Below are 18736 nucleotides of genomic sequence, written 5' to 3' on the forward strand. Positions count from 1 at the left end.
AACAATTATCTAGAACCCACTATTTTGTTTTGTATTGGTATTCATTTAGTTATCTGATGACTGGCCAGGCAGTGAATATAAAAGGGAAACCTTAAACCTACCAGGAGATTAATGGCAGATTCCGCTGGAACAGATGTATATGAATAGCAAATGAGGCCGCCGAAAGCTTCCCATAAAAGTAATGACAAGAGACTTTGCTGCAGCAGAATGCACCAGCAGAGACTGGAGGGCTGTGAGCTCCATGGCTGAGTGCCCCCCTGCACTCAGTGGGTATGGCAGGAGCCCACCCAGCCTGCTGAGCCCAGCCCTGCTCTTTGCTGAGCTGAGGAAGCCTGGCTCTCCGCTGATGGGAAGAGCTGAATCCATGCTGGGAGGCTCTAGGAGGAGGCAGGAGACCACGCCATGCTCTTTGTTTGAAGAGGGAGATGCAAATTCCATAAATAAAGAGGGAAAGCAGAAGAGCAGAAGCACGCAAGGCTTCTTGAGGTGCTAGCAGGGCAGAATTCGCTCAGCCTCCAATAGAGCTTAGCATCCGGTGAGGGAAAAGGAACTGGATGTGTAATTCAGTGCACTTGTGGGACATGCACTGTGGGCAATCACTGTCTGGAGGAGATGAAATTGGTAGGAGCAGCCGTTTCCAAATCTGTGCCTCCTTGGCTCATTGCTAAAGGCACTGACAGCTGGAAACCCAAAGGATGAATTTTAGCAGCCTAAAGCCACACACACTCTGTCCATCTCTGTGCGCTGCCAATGCACAAACCCTCCCAGGTGATGGACTAGCCAACATACTGTACTTTGGTGTAGATAAGTTAATATTTCCCTCAGAGAATATAGTTAAGAGATACACAAACCAAAATGGCAGGACTAAGCAAAAGAGTTGCTGCCTGGTAGACTATCACACTTAAATGACTGGATCTCAACAAAGGCAGCAAATCAAAGCACAAAACACCAGAAGGAGTTTGCTGAGAGCCCTCCCAAGTCAACTTCTGCTGCACTGTCTCAGAAGGGATGAGACTTCCCTTTTCCTCTACAAGAGAAGAGCTCACTGAGACCATTTCCATTGCCATTTCCTTTGCACACACATTCAAACATGCGTGCAAAGCCTCACAATCCCTCGCACCCTCACTGAGCACCACTTTTGTGCGGTGCATTTTCACCTGCACGTGCCCAGCAGCACACAGCAGCTCACCCCACACAGCAGCACGAGCTGATGGCACACATCAAATGTCCCACACCACATCACAGCACCAGCACAGGGCATCCAGTGAGAGATTTCCTTCAGCTGCAGAAATGGAGTGTTGGCAGCTTGGGAAGCGAGCGAGCACAGGAAAAAGATAAAGCACATGAGCAGGGGCTTCATCCTAAACACAAGGTGAGAGGCTTTATGTGCAGGCACAGTGATTTCAGCCCTGTGTGTCCCAAATGGGCTCAAAGTGCTGCAGCATCCATGCGCAGCCTGCAGCACAAGGAACAGGACAGATGTTTGCACGGCTTTCCTTCCCCACTGAGCTTAATTCACACATGAAGAGAGAGGATGGAGGAGGTTCACGTCTCCCTCCTTGTGCTGGAAATGAGAGAAAGAAAGAGACTTCTCAGCCTGGCAACAGATCTTAAGGAGACGAGCTGTCAGGATGGGAAATGCCACCAGGTGCTGGGCTGCCTCGCCAAGCTGCAGCACAGCGAGAAGGGAGCTGTGAGCTGCTCCTGCAAACCTGGAGCGATTCCTCAGAGCAGCACAGGGCACAGCAGGCCTGCGCAGTGCCAGCACCAAGCCTCATGGAGGAAAGGTTTCTGCCCTCAGCTCCAGGGTTAGGAAACATCCTGAGCTCCATTCCCACTCAGGTGTGCGCCTGAGCTCCGGCAAACACCTCCTGCAGCAAGGGTGTGAATTCTTGAGCACCATCTGCTGGCTTCTTTTCTCATTAACAAGCAAACGGTGCATACAAAGCACCTCACACCTGCTCCGAGAAGGGGGGAATGTGAATGAGTGCACATCTGCCCCACAGTTGTGCAGACATATTCCTGTGAAACACAATGGGTTTTGATAATAAGACAGTTTGCATGGGCAAATGTCAATGCTCAGCTGTACTTTTCAGTGGGGGATATTCCAAAGTGAAAAGAAAATGTTAATTCTTACTTTGCCTGAGAAGTACAAAATGAATTACTCTGATTATCTGCAAAAGCAATAAAGGCAGAGGGTTGTGTTGGCTTTATTTATTTATTTATTTTTTGCTTTGTGTTTTTTGGCAGGAATGGTTTGCTGCATCTGACTCAAATTCACAAACAGCTTTGCCTCCGCTCCCCCTCACGAACTGCACTTCTCTGTGAGTAAATTTCACGGCAGCAACGGCCCAGGTCTGCTTGGCTGGGCCAAAAAAAGGCTTTGTGCTGGGAATCACTTCTCCTGGAGCTGAGGAGGGGCAGAAGGAGGCATTGCAGTCACTGCCTGTTGGGCTCTGGGCAGCTCTCAGCTGAGCATGCAGGGCAGTTTGTTCTTCCTGAGGACTCCTGGCTGTGGCTAAGCTGATGCATGGGACTAAAACCTCTCCCTTCCCTCTCAGTCTTTCTTAGGGCAGGAATCAAAGCAAAAATCCAGATGTGGAATCGTAAGAGAAAGCTCCATTTGTGTTCAGCACCTCCGAATGCCACCACAGGGGAACACATCAGCACCCTGAGCTGGGAGTGGGGCAGCACTGCTTGGCAGCTCCTGGGACATTGGAGCAAAGCACTGAGACACAACGTGGAGCATCCCCCACTGCTCCCCACACAGTTTGTTATACGCAAGCAGAGAAACTGGAACAGCAGCACTTTGCCACGCTTAGATGTCAGAGCCCACAGGAGGTACTGTGGAGTACAGAATCAGGTCGGGAGCCAGGACTGTGGATAAAAAGGAAAGGTCACTCCATAGGAGGAAGCTTCCAAAGAAAAGCTGGTGTGCTGTCACTGCAGGGATCGCTTACTCTATGCATTCCCTCTTCCCTTGCCTTTGATCTGAGGTGTAACTGAGATCTTCACACATCACAGGACATTTCACTTACAACAGGGATGAATAAGTTGTAAGAAAAACAGTGGATGGACTTAGGCAGACAAATGGATTTTGCATTGGTGTGAAAGGCCACACCTCGTTTTTCATCCAGCCCTCCCTGCGACAACTCCTGACAACACTCATTTAACGCAAGTTGTTCCCGTGTTGCACCGTGATGGTAAATTTTCCTTTGCAACAAGGCTGTAGATAGCAATCAGTAACCTCTCTGCTACATTTCTCCTTCACAGCCCTTCTTTCTAGAATGAATAAAGAGCTAGCAAGAACAGGAGAAAAGTGGGCTGGTGTGTTTTGCCATGAGACTGGAGCTGGCTTCAGGTTGTCATAAAAGATGCTGCCCCACCACACAGTGATGGCCCTGCTGATGATGTGCAGCAAACCCAAAGTAAGATTACGCTGCCCTAATAATTACTGATCGCTTTACAAGCCCGTGTTGGAAGATCTCTAATTAAACACAACACCCAACTTTGCCTGCTTCCCAGCCAATGAGAATCAATATGCTGTCATGTAGCCCACGTGGCACCAAGAGCACAGAGCTCAGCTGTTCCAACACAGTCCTGCTCACCCAGGGGTGCAGGAAAGCAGAGGGCACTGGCACAGAAAGCAGCTTGGAGAAGCCTGCTGCTCCTTTCCTCACAAGCAGAGCTCTGGTGGGGCTGCTTCAGCCATGTCTGCCTCCCTTCATCCTTCTGGCTGAGCTGAGGAACCTCAGCGCCTCGGTGCTGTTTGGCAGCAGATATTACAGGTGTTGTCATGGCAATGATTTATGCAAGAATTAGTCACTGCAGCACTTCCACAATAGGCTGAAGAACAATAGGGAGAAATGCACATTTCAAAGTTCCTGTGATGCAGAGGTTGAGGGCTGGGGGAAAGAGATCAGATCCTTTTCACCTCTGTGGTTCCAGCAGTGACATTTAAACAGCTGAGGGGAAAGTCAGCCTAATCAGAGGCATCTCAAATAGCGACCTGACAATAAACCAGACTTCGTATTAAACTGTGCTAGCACTTGCATATTTACTGCTGGCCCATTTCTGAATTAATTGGAGATTGAGTAACAACTGGAGCAGAGAGGAAATTGCCACATTTGCATTGTTATATAATGAGGAAAGAATCAGTTTCTTGACAACGAGGTGGTCTGTCCCACGTGCTCCACTGCTGCCTTTTGTGCTGCCTGTTGTGCTGTGGGCCTGAGCTGGTTTATGCCTCAGCAAAAGGAAAAAATAGGGCTATTTGAATCCCAAATTGTAAGAAGTAAAGGTAATTCTGCTAGAACAGAACCATCCGAATATTCTCACTTTGTTAATACTTCCAAATGGTTGTTAATTGCAGGATCACCTATTTGGCAAAGCTATGTCAGGATTCAAACAGGGCTGTCACTCAGCTTAATAGCAAATAGACCTTCTGCTTCCCAGTGCAATAAAGAGAGTTGTTCCTCTCTCACCTGTGCTGATACCTCCATCCCCACCAAGGCTCTCAGAGTTACAGAGCAATTATCCTCATTGTTCCCATCTCTTCAGAATCAGCTCTGAGATTTACAGCTGCCAAGGTCAGACTAGAAGTTACCTTGAGTAAAGAAATGAAAATGAATCAGGTCTGAACATTTGCATCTCACAGCCCTTCTGCTCTGCTCTCCAGGAGCTGAGGATGCCTTGTCCTCTTAACACCTGGAGTCTCAAACAGAATTTTTCCATTTCTCTTACAGGTTTTGAGTGGATCCTCATGGCCCAGTGAACAAAGTTACCTTTAATATTAATGGACCACTTTGACCACAAGGAAGAGGAAACCCAAGATGTCCAACTCTGCCATTTTCCAGCACAGAGCTATGAACATTTCTATGAATCACAGTCACTCCACGAGGCCACGCTGTACATCACATCCATGCCTTTCCTTGTTCATTTCATGTGCTGGCTGGCAGTAAATCTTTACTAACTTCTTCATAGTTTTTAACATATGCATTGTCACATGGATTTACCATCAAACCCTGCAGTTAAGCCCAGTGAAAGTATCAGAGGCACAGAATGTATCTGTACAAATCATATTAGTTTGTGTGGACGTCTTGAGAGGATAACAGATCCATACTGCCTGCTTCAGTAAGAGGTATTTTCTCCCTATTTGCTTTTAACTTGTTTCCCTTGGATGTCTCTGAAATGAGAACACAATGGTTAGTGTGAGGAGGAGTGGCCACGCTTTGTCAATTTCAAACTTGGAGAAGGAGAAATGAACATCAGAGCCTGTCCGTATCCTCCTTTCTTCTTCAAGCCTCCTTGTACCATTTCACACACACCAGAGTGCTTCTTGGCCTCCCACTACGACTCCCAGCGAGAGAGAAAATACAAAGGTAGCAGTGCAGCTGCTAAAGCTTCAGAGATCCCAGTGACCCAAAGCACTGAAGATGGGTGGGAATGTCCCTTCTCTGGCAAGTCCCCAGCTCCAGGTATTTCACAGCCACAGGGAAAAAAGAAAGGATGTTGGCAGAAATGTTTTGATATGTGGTAGAAGGAGATGTAAGCTCAGAGGAAGTCACTGCAGCACCGAGCATCCTGGGATTCTCACAGGCTTCTCAGATCTGGCCACTTAATTCAACATTACTGCCTAACACATCTTGTGCAGTAGCACATAAATACTTAAGCTGGGCTGAGCACTGCTGTGCTGGAGCTGTACAATAATCAAAAGTAAGATCCCTACTTCGCACAGTGGAATTCACATTAGAGCTGGATGGAGAACAGCTATCGCATTTTCAGCTTCCAGTTCTGTGTGCAGTGGTGCAAGCACTCCCATCCTGAGGAGCAGCAGATGGGGCAGCAAAGCAGGAGCCAAACTCCTGTGTGCTCGTGCTTGCAGGAGGCCGAGCTGCTGGGTGAGTGCTGCAGCTCACAGCACATCGAGGAGGGATGGCACTGCCAAGCAGGCTGCGTTCAGTGGCTGCCGTGATTCCTCCAGAACCCAAATCACGCTGTTTCTGCAAACAAATTTGACAAATTGGCAGATTCTGAGGAAAAACAGAACGGCATTGCTTTGTGGAAAAGTTTCTGCTAAGCTCTATTTGCAGCCTAGAATCCAGCTCCCGTAATGAAATGAACACATCAGCACCACTTCAACTCCAAAGTCAAATTAGCAATCAAAAACACTGCAAAAATAGCAGGTCAGATCTCATCCAGAGGAAGGTATAATTCTACTGATGTCAAAAATGCTCTCTCAGTTCATGCCAGCTGAGACTCCAATCCCCATATTTTACCTTTTATATGCGTTTTATGTCGTATCTCCATCCCCAGCTTCCCTGCCAGCATCCAAAGCTGTCCTCCTGCCGGCTGCTGGCACTGATGAGCCACGCTCACTGCAGCCAATGGCTGAGCCTGGATGTTCCCAGGTTTTCCCTCCACCTGTTTGACGCCTTCCACTTGCTCTGGATGGATTTCAATTTGCAAAGTAGTTGCTTATAAAATCCTTTGCTTACCCATAGCTGTCATGCTTGCAGTCATCCACAGCGCAGCACGATGCAGACACATCCAAACCCCCTCAGCACGCCTCGTTTCCAGAGATAGTGCAGGACAAATCCCTGCCTGAGCTCTAATTTACTAGGGTTCATTAAGGAATAAATTGTTACAGCTTAACTAGTTACCACCCACGAGGTGAGCCAGAATGACTGTCTGCACAAACTCCTTACCTGAATGCAAGACAAATGGAATCATCTCAGGTCTTACTTCAAACACTGAAAGGAGCATCACCAGCACTGCAAAGAACCTTGCAGCCAGCAGCACGACTTCATCCAGCTTCATTTAAAATACACTTTCAGGGCTTAGGAAGAGATGAGGTCAATCTTATGGTGATGGTTGATGCAGTCGCATCCAACCTCTCAGCTGGAGATCATCAGCCTGAAACAATGGCACAAAGGGAGATCATCCTCCTAACCATCGTGGTTTGATGCTTTCAGACATGCTCCAAAGACTTATTTGTGCAAGGGACACAAATAAAGCTTTTCTGGTAAAAATCAGCCACTGTTTCCTGCAGTTCAAGCAACGATCTCCCCATCTAGCACTGAAGTTGCTGGAGTTCTCTTTAGGTTCTTTTAAGACCACAGTGACATCAGAAGACGCCAAGTGACAAGAGCCAAGAAGGACATCACAAGAGCTCAGCAATACACTTACAGCAATTCCCTGCTGACATCTGTGCTTAACAGTTTCGTTTTGTCCTCAGCAACATATGCAAAAGCTCTTTTACTCAAGTGTTTATTAAGCGTCTGCAAATCAACCTCTTCTAAACTTGATCTTTGTCTCATTCTCCAGTGCTGGGGGTTAAGTTTACAGATGAAACTGTTCCCAGAAGAGCCGTTTCCCAAAGAGCAGCTTCTGTCTCCTGCTAACTGCAGTGGGTTCATCTGCAAAACTGATCAGCCACTACTGGCTGAAGGGTGTCCATAGCTGCAGGAGCACTGCTAAACCCATGGCACAGGAGGAAATGGTCTGGATGCCCACATTCCATCTGCACACCCATTTGCTGTCAGTGCCAAGTGCACCCAGGCAGCCCAGGCTATGAGCACAGGCTCTGTCCTGTGCTGCCAGCTCCTCGGTGTGTGCAGCAAGAAGGAAGCAGATGTTTGCTCTTGTGCACAACAGATCCCAAACCTGGGGCAGCGTTGTCTCGTGCAGCTGTGTGGTTCCTCTTGCAATCTGCTCCAAAGTATTTCCTGTTGTGCTCAATTAATGGCTGTGCTCTTCCTCCTTTCTGCTGCTTGACTGCTCACCCAAAGCACTGGGAACATTCAATTTATGAGAGTGGTTGCATACAGGCTGTTCAAGGACTTGTGTCAGGGCAGTCATAACCTTTTGACTGATATTCTGCTCACAGAAATGCCTTGGCAGGAGGAATGACGTATGAGCGTCCATGAAGAACTCCTCAAATATTTGCTGAGCTGAGGAACACAAGTACCCCAGGATTAAAACACAGACTTGAGTTATGGCTGTACAACTGCCTTTCTACCACTGCTCTGAGTTAACTCAGCAATCTTTCCCACTTTCCCACTCCATGGAAAAGGATTCTCCACTTGTTCCCACACCCTGAGAAGCGCACTGCTCTCCTCTGCACTCTCTGACACAAACAGCAAGCAGATGAGATCCATCCACAGCCCTTTGCTTCCTAGGCAGGAACAAAGCAAGGAGATGATGCAGCACAACAGCTACTGACCTTTGCAAAGCTGGACAGGCTGCAATGTGGCTTGGTGATCCCACACACTGCTGCAGGGCAGCATGCAGCCACCGTCTGCAAACACAGCTGTGTTCGACTGCAGAAGGGAAGAACTTCAGCCTCCATTCCCTCTGTAACCACCTCCTTCCTAGCAATGACCACTGCAGCCAGCTGTGCAGACGTGTAGCAGACTGGCAGTAGGAGAACAACCATAGGAAAGAAGAGAGGCAGTTTCTGCAGGCTGGCAGGGTTTCACCTTGTGCTTGGAGACCTGCAGCCCCAGACACACCTGAGCACACAGATGAAGCTGCAAGAAGCACAGCTGGGAGAGAAGATCTGACATGCACAGAGTAATTCTATTTCTTCAGGCAGCTCCAAGAGGCATGTGGCCACATCTCCATGCAGTGACTGTGATGAAAGAGGCAAAAAGAACTCAGCGAGAAAGCATGAGAGACAGGAATCCCTTATGGATGGCCATGCTGCTTCCATGGAGTTTCTGTGCCTCTCCTTCTCGCACCTTGCCAATGTCACACCTATGGGACAGAACAGCAGCTAAAGCAGGGCCCTAATGAGCAGTAATGTGCTGAGAAAACCATCGTGTCTCTGCATCACCGATTGATCAGAGAGCCAAAGGCTGAAAGAGACAAATGTCAAAGGCCAAGAATGGCCTTGTGTCACACCGCTGTGTGGCAGCACGGAGGGTTCACAGCAGTGATGGGTGAGGGCTGCTCTCCTGTTCCAGGAGACGGCTGTCAGCATGCAAAGAGCATCAGGACAGGGGAAAATATTTACTTTCTCTCCTCCAAGAAGTCTGTCTAACGTAGTACATGTAGGGGATTCAAAATTACACAAGCAATAAAGAGGTAATTACATTCCTACTAATATCTTCAACTGGTCTGGGGCGTTTTGGCAACACATGCTGGCACAGAACCAGAGAGCTATAGCAGCCAGGTGATTAGGGACAGGTAACAGCTAAAAATAGGGAGATTAATTAATAATTGACGGTGTAGGTAGAACACTGCAGAAAATATAATTAATGCTGAACAAACCCACTGTAAGTTCTCCTTGTTAAAGGCTAATGAAGAGTTTCAGTGCTCTTTAGGATCTGAGTTTTAAAAACCAATGGGATGGAAGCACCCACTCAGGTAATGCTGCACAGCTCCACTGGTTTCGGTGGCAGGTGCTGCTCTGTCAGCTCAGGCAGTGCCTTCTGACAGCACCTCCTGTGTAATCCTGCACACCTATGGCACATCTCCATGGCCCTTTGTTCTAAGCACAGTTACACACAGCTGCTCCACAGTGTTTGCAAAGGGCTGGAAGGTGCTGCTGAAATGCAGGCCAAGTTACAAAATGCGCTTCTCAGCAACTGGAGGTTGGGCAAATGATTCAAGTTGCCCCCAAATAGCTTTGTTAATGAATTGTAGAACGAGGAGCTCCCAATCTCAGGCAAGGAGGTAACAACTCAGTGCCTGATGACTGGGTATGGAGCAGTCAGAATGAGCGTTCACTGCTGCCTGCGGTGTCACTTCCAGGGCTCACAAGAACTGATGGGCAGAAAAATACTTTATTTGTCCATGAACTTTGCAAATGTCAGGGATCTTCTTTTCCCCATACTACTCATGGAATTAGTAATGCTAATATCCCCAGATGCAATAAGTAGCAGCAGAATAGCAGTGAAATCTAAGCCCCGAGAATCAGCATTATCCCATTTAGATCAAAGAGGCTGAAATGCTTTTCCCAGATCACAGTGCAGAACAGAAAGCACCCTCGACCACTGGCACCCAATTTGCAGCATTTATTAAGATAGCAGACTAGCATAAAAACATCCCAGAGCTGCCATGATCCAGAAACTGGCTGTGAAGGGTTCGTGTTTACATCTCCTACATAGGTGCAATACATCAACCTAATTAATCTCCCGAGCTGTCTCGGTGATTCCTATCAGCCCCTCAGGCCAGCAGCGCAGTCCAGCAGGCCACTGGCAAGCCTGCAATCTAATTATGTTCTGACAGAGAGGGCACTGCTAAAGCAACACTTTCAAAGCAGAATGATGCATCTGCCATCAGCCTGCACACAGTAAATCCCATAGGGCTCACAGCCACGTCTGGAGAAGGGGCCACTTACAGAAGAGTCATGAGCAGAGGAAACCAGGCTGCCAGCCCAGCACCAATGCAACAAGTCTTCCTGGTGCTGCTAATCCCAGCGTTGCCTGCCTGCTTCTGCCTGGGTTCCTGCTGTCACTCAAGGTTCAGAGCTTTAAGAAAAACCAGAGAAAGCTGTTAGCAGATGTCCAAAAATGGAACTGAGCGAGTTGAACAAAAATCCAACCCTGTCCTGAGCTGTCTGTCCCCAGTGGGAGCCCAGGGAGCAGCGTGCTGCTCAAGAAGCACATAGGAGTCCTTGGTTCTACTGGTGACTTTGCTCTGTCCTTGAAGGGGACTAATAAATATCTCAAGGCCACTGTGAGGATTAATTAGGTAGCATTCACGAAGTGCTTTGAACATGAAAACATGAGCTCTCTGCCTCTGTTTACACATCTGTTAAGTAAGTATCCTAATACCTACCCTAGAGGGTTGATGGTAAGCTTAATTATTTCTTGTTTGCCAAGCACTCAGATCCTAGATGAATAACACTGTGGAAGCAGTGCTATTGTTGTTAGACCGGCACTCACTAAAAAGTTCTCAGCCAGCTCAAAATTCCAGGAATTAAGTGAAAATTGAGGCCTGGCTCTCCATCCAACGCTGGACGGACAGAATTCCTATCAGATCACTGAGATGGATTTCAGGTTGAGAATCCAGCAGGGCTGGGGCTAATCAAGAAATCAAGATCTTGCTTCCTAAGGCTTTCTGTTTGTCTGTTTGTTTAACATGAAAGCAGCCAATTTGAATAAAGCCAGATTAGCAAAGACAAACCTGAGCAGCACCTCTTAATCTCAGAGCCACAGACGTTCATCAGGCACTGCAGTGAGCTCCAGGTGAGCACTGCTCCGCTGGGGCTGGGCATTGCTGCTGCAAGCTGAGAGCGAAGGAGGAAATTCCCTTCCTGAACCCAAGAGGTCTGAGCTGAAATGGGGACATAGGGCTGAATGCAGCTGAGCATAAAGTTGTGACCCAAGGAAATGCCAGCATTTAGCATCTGCTTCCTCTGAGCGAGCTGCCTGACGGCGTGATGCTGATGTATGGCCTTGGGCTTTGGAGACCTGGTCTTCATCATACATATGGCTCATAAGTGCAAGGGATGCATATATAGCACAGGATCACACGAGCTTTGCTTCCTCTTGAGGCCAAGCTAACAACATGAGTACATGAGCAAATAGAACCACGCTTTCTGCATCAGGTCACTCTCCTGAATCAAGGTCTAGAGGATTCCCTAGCAATTAAGAATAAAAATATAGCCCCTCATACTGATTTTTGTATGTTTCAATACAGGACCACCCCTCCATGCATCCATCCCCACGCCCCAGGGAGGAAGAAGGGCACAGTGCAGTGGGTGAATAGTATGGGTTATTTCCACATTGCATACATTTCAGGTTTTGCCCGAGGCACTCAAAGACAGTCTACAAAGCTGCCAGGAATCCCTTGGTGTCTGTTAGCAGCTGTTGGTCCCAACAAGTGGCAGCAATAACGAAGAGTCTAAGTGGAAGAATGAATATTAAAAAAAAACAAACAACCAACCTGGCAGTAAGGTTCCAGTAACAGTGCTAGATCCATGGAATTACAAGCAATGCTGGGTTGTGAGTCATCCCACAGAGCTGTGGTCCAAGCCAAGGCAAGAGCTACACACAGCCTCTTGCATCCCTCAGCTTTGCAAGAAGGTGGAGGTGTAGCTTGATGGCATGGAAGGATGATGTCTGAGCACAGCAGCTGCCTGCAGTCCCTCACCCTGCTGAGCTCAAAGGAAGAGGTTCCCTCAGAGCCTGAGAGCTGCTCAGTCCAAGCACCCTCCTGTCCACTTGGTATTTCTTCACATCCAAACTACTGGGCCGCCCATTCCCATAGGGATAAGAGCATTTGCAGTATACCACTTTGTATAAACTTCACTGGACAGGATCATAAATTCTGTCTAAATGAGAATTAATGATACTAATAACAAAGAGAACCCACAAATCTTCATTGAAACCAATGAGTATTTTGGGAGACAAATGGCTCTTACTGAGGCTGTGGGAGAAGCCCTGAACCATACACACAGTGAGCACAGCGCAGTGCTGCTCCCTAAGGAGCAGTGCCAGTTTGCTTCCCCAGGAAAACCCTTTGAGCTCTTCAGTGCTGTACACTCTTTGTCCTCAAGTCATTACAATAGGTAATCACTGCTATCACAGACAGGACACCAGGGCAGAGGAAGGTGATACGCTTTGCTCTGCACAGCACAAAAGAAGATATAAAAGGGAATCCAAATCTACCTTGCCCAGTGGCTGCCCCATCCCTTTTGCAGGGTGCACTGCAGCTCCTGCAGAGGTGGGGGAGGGCAGAGGGAAGCAAACAGCAGGAGCAGTCACCATCCCCTTCTCACTGCCCTTTCTCTGAACAAACTCACTAGAGTGAAGCATGAGACGCAAAAGCAATTTCTACCATTCCAAATGAAATCTTCCCCAGTGTCCCAGTAACTTCAGACACCAGACAGACCTCACCTGCCGGCCTGAAATTTTCCACAGAAGTGGCACTTTGGAGCCAACCTTGCAGCTCTGTTCCCTTGTGTACAGAATTATGCAAAACTGGCTTTTCAAAATACAGATATCTGCCACTTCTGGCTACCCTGTGAAGTGAATCCCTTGGCTGTAGGATAATTGACTGGCAGGCTGAGAGACAGGTGATTGGCAGAGTAATTGAAGCAATGTCCCTTCGGTGATGAAGGGATCATGTAGCATCTGTATTATCCTGAAGGACTCTGCTATCCAATCTTCTTTCTTGCTGTCTGGATGCAGCTCTTCAGTGCCCAAACCATACAGAGATGAGAGAAGAACAAAATGCTAAAGCTCCAACGCATGGCACAAGTGCAAGTTGTGTTCCTGTGGCAGATCTGGGCAGGGATGTACAATGATATAAACATACATGTGTTCAGTAGGTCTATATCACAAAAACAATCCACTGAACACATGCATATATATGTACACATTTAGCTTGAGTAACAGATGAAACACTGATGTCTGTGTATGTACAAACTCGCAACTTGTGTGGTTGTGCAGAGCTCAGCATCATGATGAAACAGGGCTGTGTGTTCCTGTGACACACAGACGGATGGCTCTGACTTCAGGGCAGGATCCCATTCCCCCTCCAGGAGCAGAGACAGCCCTCATTCCTGACAGCAAGGGCTGCAGTCCTGAGAATCCCCGAGGCTTCCTCACACCAGTCTGTGCGCTTTGCAGCTGCCCCGGGCTCCTGCTGTATTGCAGTGGGTTCAGAGGGCTCTCGGCACAGCCAGCTGCCAGGTGAGCAGCAGTGGGAGCTCTGAACCTTCCTCCACATGCATAGCAGTGCTAAAGGGCGTGCTGCAGAATGGAGGGGGTTTCTGTGACACCATTAAAAACGCAAATGAAAACAGTCCCTGAGCTCATCCATTTTCAAACCGGTTAATTTGTCCCTGGGGACTGGCTGGAGGGGATGGAGGGAGGGAACCAGCGCACTCTTTTCTGTTATAAAAATAACAAAAAAAGTGATGAATGACCCTTACTGCTCAGGATGGGAAGCAGTAGCTTTTTTCAGCCCGAGATAAATTACTCCTGTCACAGCAGGTAGCACAGTGATTTACCCACAATATACCCAGGCCAGCTCTTTGGCGACCTGGTTTTACCAGCCTCGCTTATCTCATCTCCAAAGATTTTGTCTTGTTTAAAATCAAAATGAGACCAATCGGGGAACAAGAGGCGTCTGCCGGCGGCGGGAGGGGAGCGGAGCGGAGCGGGGCTGCGCCTGCGGGGCGCACAGCGGGCATCGCCTCCCCCCGCATCTCCGCGCATCCCTAAGCGCCACCTATTGGCGTCTGTTCCGTTCGCTTTCAGGCGAGGCGCACACGGACATGAAGCTCCCTTTATGGGCAGCAGCAACTCGAGACCTGTGACTCCGCACGAGGCACACTCACGGCTGCTTGATTTTCTTTTTTCTCTCTCTTTTTTTTTCTTTTCTATTTTTTTTTTTCACTTCTTTTTCCTGATTGTACGTGGAACTGCCATTACCCGCCGGGCATCTCGCTACACGCACGAGATAACAGATTCATTTATTCAGGACAGGGAATTGATAGATTTGATTTTCTTTTCATAAGCTTTCCTCCCCGAGCTCTGCTTCTCTTTTCATCAATGCGCTGATGGAGGAATAAGCCCTTAACTCCCAGGATCAGCCCTATCAGACAGAGGCTGCTCTGCTGCCCAGGCAGGCAGTGGTGGGTGCAGAGGGGAGCTCGCCCCTTGCCACCCCTCAGCACAGCATCGTGATGGCAGTGCTGAGCTCAGCTGTGCTTTCCTGGGGGCTCATGTCAACAACTAAAGCACAGGCTGTATGATTCCACATTGGACAGAAAGACAGATGAACAAAACATCCAGTAGTTCTGTGTGCACTCAGCCTCTCTACTCCTTCACACAGCTGTTTCAATGCTGTGTGCTTTGGGTGCACACATGCAGGTGTGCCATGTCCTTACCCACAAACACACTTTACAGATCAGATAAGGCATGCATCCATTCCTGCACGTGAAGCCATACCACCTTCCCATCCATCTTCCATCATGGAAGTGAAAGATCCCCACAGAAGGCATCTGCTTGCCCTTCCAAAAGCAGCTCGTCCCCTTGTTCCACTTCTTTTTTCCAGTTTAACAACTTCAGGGCTGGATGATGAACACAGTGCAAGCAAAGGGCAGCCAAGCTCTGATCAATAGTATTTGACAATAAAGTTACCAGTCTTTTTTCACTTTTCAATTTCAATTTGGGCCTTCCTATCACTAGGCTACGAAAGCAAGGCATTCACTTTCCTGAAGGTTACAGACTGGATAGCATCTGGCATTGTACTCCTGCAAATGAGAGCAGTGCTGAGTTTATCCTCTCAAGTAAGAAAAACCCTGAAGAGTTTGAAGATCAATTCTGAGTCATACCCAAGAGCTCAGAAAGTAAAGCACAGCTGAACCAAATTGTTACAAAAACTTCAGCTGCAATCTGTTCCTGCAGAGGGGAGAGGAGACCCAAGGAGGGAGGAGAACCTCACAGACACACCGAGGTTCTACTGGAAGGCTGAGCAGGATTTCAGATCAATTTTCTAGTCAAGACATTGCATCCCATGCTTTAAGATGAAACCTGTGGGCTGAACCCAATCCACTCAGCCTGAGATAAGGAGAGAACAGACCTCACTTACATGACCTAGTGACCACCACCTCCTCTAAGTCACACTGGGAAGAAGGAACCCCTTCCTTGTCGGTAAGTTTTTCTGTTCCTGAAGAGGAAGGAAACATGGGAGCTCCTCTTTCAGCCAACACTCCTTCAGGGCAGTTTTACAGCCATTTGGGCTACAGCACCTCGGTTCATTTCTTTTCTGCCATCAAACTGAGAACCATGCTGGTGGTGCTTTGTTCAACAGCCTGTGCAACTTGGTCGTTCCTGTGTCAATAGGGTGCAAAGTGCCACGACATCAGATGGGGATTCTACTCGCTTTGCTAATTATGTTTTCTGCTGGTTTGGACTCTGTCACATTTCACACTGGCACAAACTGCATCGGTAGGATGGAGCTCAGCCTCAGCGTGCAACACAGAATTCGTTTCAACTTGAGTGGTACATTTGCCAGAGGCAGTATTGTCAGAAGAGGAAAAAATTACTACATACGATCCACCATCACTGCTATCACTCATTATTTTTCATAGCCATAAGCCCCACGCAGGGCTTATTAAGATGCTACCTTTCCCCTCTGAGCATGACCATGGCAACAGCAAACACAGGAACCAAGGGAGAGATGAGAACTCCATCTCAGCCTTTTATGGGATGTTCGCTATTCTCTTAGAAAATTACCTCATATTGACAGAAAAAGCCCACGTTCACACAGAATCCATCACAGTCCTTGGTCTGTTGTTCCAGCAGGTAATTATTGTCGGAAGTTGAAATATGAACCTCCTTGGTTTGAATTTCTCTCAGCTTGCTCCTGGACTCGCTATTGTTTTATCCAGGGAAGTAGAGAAGGAAAATTAGCTTTATTGACTCACAGCAAGTTGCTCTTCATTTATTCCAGGTATACAAGAAGAGAATCAGCCCCACTGGAGTTACTGCTGATTTACAATAGGTGAGTAGGTACACAATTACTTCTGGTGATTTACAACCGAGTTACCTGTTATTTATTCTTGGTATTTAAGAGTATATCCACATGGGGGCCCCAAGGAAAATTAAACCAAATTAATTTTAAAGTGGATTAGTTAAACCGTTTTAGATTATGTCACAAACCCTCCTCTTTAGAATTTAAGAGGCCTTAATTCATATTAGTTCATCTGAACTACCCAGTGAGAAACAGAACTGACCAGAGGAACCCTCCATTCTCTTCCATCTTTCGCTCTTCCACATCCTCTGCCTTCATCCCTCCTTCCTGTTCACCCTCATGCATCCACTTCTGTTTACTGCCTCAGCTCACACATGCTCTTTGTAGAAGAGGGCAAAGTCTCTTTTCTCCTTCACATCCCCACTTTTCTCTCAACATCCCACCTCTCCTGTGACCTTTTTCTCCCATCAGTACTCTCTCAAGCACGCCCATGGGAAGAGCTGGCACTGGGAGATGTTGCAGGAGGTACTAACACAGTTTTCAAGCAAAAATACCCAGGGCAGTTCCTAGGCTAGGACTGGCTCACCTGGGTAAAAGATGAAAGAAGACAAAATGCACACAAATCCATCCCTAATAAAGCCAGTTACTGCCAAACAGGGAAGTAACCTTTTTCAGCTGTCACTTAGTTATATGCATTTAAAGCATTCATGAACTCCTCTATCAATCACCAGGCAAGAATGTGAACTTTGGAAGGAATTGGCTATTTACAGATGGCAAACAGTGTTCTCATGGCTTTCTCTTCCCTTTAATGAACAACCATCTCTCAGATGAAGGGGTGAGCAGTCATGTTTGGCAGCACTGTGCCTGACCGCCTGCCTGGGGCTGCTGACCACCCTCCTGTGTGCAATGAGAGCAGCTTCTGAGCTGACACTGCAGCTTTATGACAGCCTCATTAATGGCTCATGGGTTTCAGATGCTGTAATTGTTCTATTGTTTCAAAGTTACGAATTCCAAATGAAAAGATATTAATTAAAAATTCCCTTTTGATTTCAGGGCAAGAATCCATCTGGGAGCTTGGCTGGGCTGATGAGGGAAGTGATAAAGCAAAGCAGGTGGGGCTGTGCAATAGGCCAGAGCCCAGGGACCTTCAACACAGCTGTCTGCATCAGCCTGGCCTTGGGTACCTACCTGTATTGTCCACCTGGGCAAAGAACTTAAAGTCTCTTTTTTTAATGAGCAAAAGCAATGCTTTGCCTTTTACAATAACCTGCAAATGTACATTACACAGTCAAGTGACGCTCTCAGATACAGGTGTGATTCTAAGGACAGAGCAAGGCAATCACTGCCATAGATAAGAATCAAATGGCTTTTTCAAAATCTTACAGACTGTACCAAGTATGATGATCCACTCTTTTTTTTTTTTTAATTTTTTTTTTTGCTTCCATTTCCTGCCACTGCCTCATTCCATGAGAAAACTCAGCCTTCAAAAGAGCAGAGCAAAAAATTCAGCTTCCTGTCCTTGGTTTTCTGTAAAAGTCTCGCAGAACTGACTATTGTGTTTCAAATTCAGCAGTTAAAAGGGGAGAGGGCACTGCTGGAGGCAGGCTGACCTGTATGTTGCAGCAAGGATGCTGGCTGACCAGGACAAATGGTCATGTCTAATCCAACCACACTGCATATAAAGGCCCGAATTTAAATTCACCTGAGCACTTGGGGTTCAGAGAATGGGCCAGCTCCACACCAAGTCCAGACTGCAGTTCAGGACACTGAGATACTAAGGGTAACCCACTCAGGAAAGGCAAACAGCTACCACCAGGTATGCAGGCCTTTCAGATGCTTCCAGTAGAATGAACAACTCGTTACCTTCAGACACAGGAGGTCAAGGTGGAACGAACCCTCTGGGTCAAAATCTGGTGGTTGTGAAGCACTCACCTTGTAAACCAATGCAGAACAGGGGTGAAGTTCACCTTCACTGAATTACACTGCAGCTGAATTGTGCTTTTTTTTCCCCTTCTTCTTCAAATATACAACCTAATTGCAATTTAAATGCAGTAGAGCCCAGCAGAAACAGAGCAGTCTAGCAGTATCTCTTTGCATTAGCCACTGGGTTATGAGCAAGGGAGACGTTTATCGCCCCATACATTCCCAATATAATCACTTAACTGACTCAATCCATGCACCATACCTCCTCGATAATGGGCTGAAGCATCACTTATTAGCCCAGCTGTACCTTGTGAGCAGCTCTGAAACTGCAGAGCCAAGTAGTACGTGGAGTCCTGGGTGCTGCAACCTGCTCAGC

At 47.5% G+C, this 18736-nt stretch overlaps 1 long non-coding RNA gene across 1 annotated transcript; it reads left to right on the forward strand.

Annotated features, from left to right (window-relative positions):
• The first annotated feature begins 15406 nt into the window (after window positions 1–15406).
• Window positions 15407–17812, forward strand: LOC125683959 (uncharacterized). The gene is made up of 3 exons (XR_007373178.1): window positions 15407–15614; window positions 16417–16467; window positions 17491–17812. It is a non-coding gene; the product is annotated as an uncharacterized LOC125683959 (long non-coding RNA).
• The last annotated feature ends 924 nt before the right edge of the window (window positions 17813–18736 follow it).

This window comes from Lagopus muta, chromosome 23 (genome assembly GCF_023343835.1).
Source record: "Lagopus muta isolate bLagMut1 chromosome 23, bLagMut1 primary, whole genome shotgun sequence".
NCBI lineage: Eukaryota > Metazoa > Chordata > Aves > Galliformes > Phasianidae > Lagopus > Lagopus muta.